The following is a 4,243-nucleotide window of genomic DNA, read 5'->3' as shown; positions in this document are numbered from 1 at the left end:
CCACCACATCCCCATCCAACTCTCCTATTTGTCCTGTGCAGAAAACAGATGGGTCTTGGAGGATGACAGTGGATTATTGTAAGCTCAACCAGGTGGTAACTCCAATTGCAGCTGCTCTTCCAGATATGGTATCATTGCTTGAACAAATCAATACATCCCCTGGTACCTGGTATGCAGCTATTGATCTGGCAAATGCTTTTTTCTCAATAGCTATTAGTAAGGACCACCAGAAACAGTTTGCTTTCAGCTGGTAAGGTCAGTAGTATACTTTCACTGCCCTATCTCACAGGTATATCAACTCTCCAGCCCTATGTCATAATCTTGTCTGCAGGGAACTTGGTCATCTCTCCCTCCCATAAGACATCACACTGGTCCATTATATTGATGATATCATGTTGATTGGACCTTTCCTGTTTCAGCTGGTGAGCCTCTCCTCTGGAGTTTGTCCAGATCCTCCATTGGAATCATCAGCTTCACAACCTGTGCTGCGGATTTTGGACTCTGAACTCCCACGGTCACATGAGACACTTTTATGAATTTTGTATTTACGAGGGTTCCGTGTTGATTCTGTTTCTCTAGAGAACCCTAACTAATACATATAGTAGACATATATACAAAGTGAAGAAATAAAAGAGCAATAGTTTTCAAAGCACTCTTCAACAAGTACTTACAGGACAGATCCCACAGTTTGTCATGGTCTACCATACAATCCTCTCAGGTTTTTCCTTCTAGCTGCTCCAGAATATAGGAGGCTAGAAGGCTGAAATATATTTTTTCATCACTACAACTGACTGTTTTCTTTCCTTTTTGTGAAAAATAACGGATATACAAAATGCAATAAATTTCAAAGCACAGCATTACAATTAATTTTAGAACATATTTCAGAGTTTGACATGGGTTGCAATTCCATAATTTCTGGTTTTCCTTCTAGCTGCTCTGGGATACTGGAGACTAAAATAAATATTAATTAATGATTCAGCAATTATATTCATTTGTTAAATTCTATATTCACTGTATAAATTCACAATCACCTTTGAACTCTGTATCCCTCTCTCTAGGGGTGTTTGGACTATGGCCATTCTAAGTTTTTCATGTTGTAAGGGTCTGTCACTAATATGGGGTAGGGAGATAGAACTATCTGATGTACTGGAGAGGCTGAGTCTTCTAGTTTTCGGGACTCATCTGGTCCATGGGCCTTTCTGGAGATTGTAGGTTTCTGGAAAGTTATTCTAGCACATAGAACTCTTGTGGAATCTTATATATAGCCCTAGGTGTTCTTTAGGATTGGCTGTAGTCATCTTGGTTGGGGGTTGCAGGTCATGATAGATAGCAAGGTCTACCTGAAGCTTGCTTTAGAGCAACCTCCAGAATAGCCTCTTGACTCTATTTGAACACTCTGCCACTGATACTTTCTTAATTACACTTCTTTTCCCCCCTTTTGGTCATAATGGAATTGTTGAACTCATGGAGCCAGGGCCAAATTCATCCCTAGGAGTCATCTCCAGGGAGACTTACATCCTTGGATGTCATGTCCCACATAGGGGGAAGTTTGCCCATTTTTAATTGGGTTGTTTTTTTATGGTTGAGCTGTAGGAGTACTTAATATATTCTAGGTAGTAAACCCTGGTAAGATATGTGATTTCCAAATACTTTTACCATTGGATAGTTTGCCCTTACTTTTGTGACAAAGTCCTATGAGATACAAAAGTTTTAATTTTAAGGACATCCCATTCTTTTTTTTTTTTCATTTTTTTCTTTGCTTTGCTTATGCTTTGGGTGTAAAGTCTGAAAAACCATTGTGTAACACAAGATCCTGAAGATCATTTCCTACATTTTCGTTTAGGAGTTTAGAGTTCTGGTTTTTATATTTAAATTTTTTACCTATTTTGAGTTATGTCTTGTACATGGTGAGAGACATTGGTCCTTTCATTCTTTTGCATATTCTCCCAGTACCAACTGTTGAAGAGAATATTATTTCCCAATTGAGTGAAATTGGCAGTCTTGCCAAAAATAAATTAGCCAGAGGAACACCATGTAGTTTGAGGCTTCTTCCCCTCCAACCCAATGGAGTCTGGGAAGACCCTGAGAGATTCTGGTACCAGCACCAAGAACTTAATCACAAAATAATAATTTAGTCTTGTAGCTTAGATATAAGTACTGGCAAAACAAAATGTTGGTGCCACAAAATCCAGATCATGAAGAAATTGAAACATCCTAATTTTGTAAAAAGCCTTTGGTATTCCTGAGGAATTGTGCATTTTGAGTAATGATGTGTCTCCTTAGCAATAGAATACTGCTCTAAAGGAGATCTTTGGAAGCTACTCAACAAACCAGAAAATTGCAGTGGACTTAATAGTTAGATACTTTTCTTGCCTAGTAATATACAGCCAGGGATACAATATTTACATGAAAATAAAATTATACATTGTTATCAAAAACCTGAAATCATTTTTCTTCAGCATCTTGGTGGAAATATAGTGTATAAAAATAAGTATTGATCTGGGATATGTCAACGTGTTGACCAAGGAAGTCTTTTTTGGGAACATTGCAGTATCTTGCCCCAGAGCTCTTTGAGAATAAATTTTACACAATCTCTATTGATTATTGGAACTTTGGGAACATGGTGTTTGTATGCATTGTTATATATGGACCCTTTGGCATCATCTGCAGCCATTTTCATGGCATGAGAAGATTAAGAAGGATCCAAAATCTATGGTTGCTTGTGAAGAGATTACAGGAAAAGTCCAGTTTAATAGCCATTTACCTCAACCAAACAGACATTGTGGTTTAATAGTGGGACACATGGAAAACTGGCTACAGCTGAAGCTGAAGTGGGATCCACAAAAGAGAGGGGGAAACACTGATCTTGTTTTGAAGCCGCCAAGATGTTTTGTTTTAATGGATCACATTCTAAATTTGAAAAGAGTACACATTATAAATATGACTTCTGCAATAATTATTTCCTTCTTGTTGCCACTTGGTGAAAGTCTTCACTAATACCATCTTACTTGTTCATGAAACTGGAAGAAATACTTGTTCTCAAGAGCATCTTTCAGAGGTGTTCCAAATAGAATCAGAATCTGTGATAGCTATATGATTTGTTTGATAAAAGTTTATGACTGTAAAGGAATGGTCATTTGCTTCCAGAAATTTTTCTGTGCAAATTACATTGTATAGGACAGGAAGTTACAGCTACCATTTATATGCTGCATAAAGTACGGGCTGAGGCAGTTAACTTTATTTCTGTTTTAAAAGAAGGCTGTAGCAGGTCAGGGACAGAAAGCAGAAATATTGTCTCCTTAAATATAACGTTAACTTGACAAAAATGAAGAACACATTGGCCTCAGCATTGCAACAACTGAACACTAAATTGAAGATTTTTAAGCATTCTGCTTGACTTGAAGATATATAGTAGTAGTAGATGACTTTATATGATATATTCAGAAAAAAATTTAAAAACCCGGGTCAAAAAAAGGCATTCACAACACTGGGGTTAGTATCATTAGTCACCTACAGGATCAAATCATGTCTGTGCACATTGAAATCATGGAACTACAGAAGTGCCAAATGAAAGCTATCAGGGAAACTTGATGAAATCTCTGGATAAGTGACTCATTGATCTACATAAGCAGTTAAAACACAGATCTTTAGAATTGCATTCCTCAGAAGCTTGTGCTCAGCCCTATGTCTCTATGGATTTGGATACCTGTTCATGGACATGTGTGGGTTTCTCAACTCATTGAATTTGAGTGGCTTTGTAGTCTGTGTCCTCAGTGGGAGATGGGAAGGATCTGGGCTGCCATCTCTAAGCAATTCCTAAGCTGTATGGTACCAAGTGAGGGGAATGGAAAAGGATCAGCATGCCTAGGACAGAAATTTCCAACTTGACATTTTTGTTTCTTCAATTCAGTGCTTGTAAAGTCCTTGCCCAGTTTCTACTGTTCCAAAAGTTCTATCAAGTGGTATTTGTCCTTTTATTCACTGAATCCCTTGGGAGGTTTTCTAAGGGAATGTCTTACATAAGCATGTTGGTGACATCACAGAACCTGGAAATTTACTGCAGTGTTTCTTGTTAATAATACCTGGTAAGTTCCCTCCTGATGAATTTCAAGGACAGTTTTTTCTTTGATGCTTCTTCCAGTAATCAAAAATATTCTTATTTAAGGTCATTAAAAAGTTTTTTAGGAAGATATCATGTGAAGACAGCCATAAATGGATGGTATTGGGCTGGATATTGTAGAAG

General features: G+C 37.5%; 2 pseudogenes; both read left to right on the top strand.

The window, feature by feature from the left end:
* The first annotated feature begins 1,904 nt into the window (after window positions 1–1,904).
* Window positions 1,905–2,997, top strand: LOC143673247 (inhibitor of nuclear factor kappa-B kinase subunit alpha pseudogene; annotated as a pseudogene).
* Window positions 2,998–3,129: 132 nt separating this feature from the next.
* On the top strand, window positions 3,130–3,743 carry LOC143673246 (inhibitor of nuclear factor kappa-B kinase subunit alpha pseudogene; annotated as a pseudogene).
* The last annotated feature ends 500 nt before the right edge of the window (window positions 3,744–4,243 follow it).

This window comes from Tamandua tetradactyla, unplaced genomic scaffold (assembly GCF_023851605.1).
Source record: "Tamandua tetradactyla isolate mTamTet1 unplaced genomic scaffold, mTamTet1.pri scaffold_266_ctg1, whole genome shotgun sequence".
In the NCBI taxonomy this organism is placed as follows: domain Eukaryota; kingdom Metazoa; phylum Chordata; class Mammalia; order Pilosa; family Myrmecophagidae; genus Tamandua; species Tamandua tetradactyla.
The sequence above is the reverse complement of the archived record's forward strand: the minus strand, read 5'-3'. Positions and strand labels throughout refer to the sequence as shown.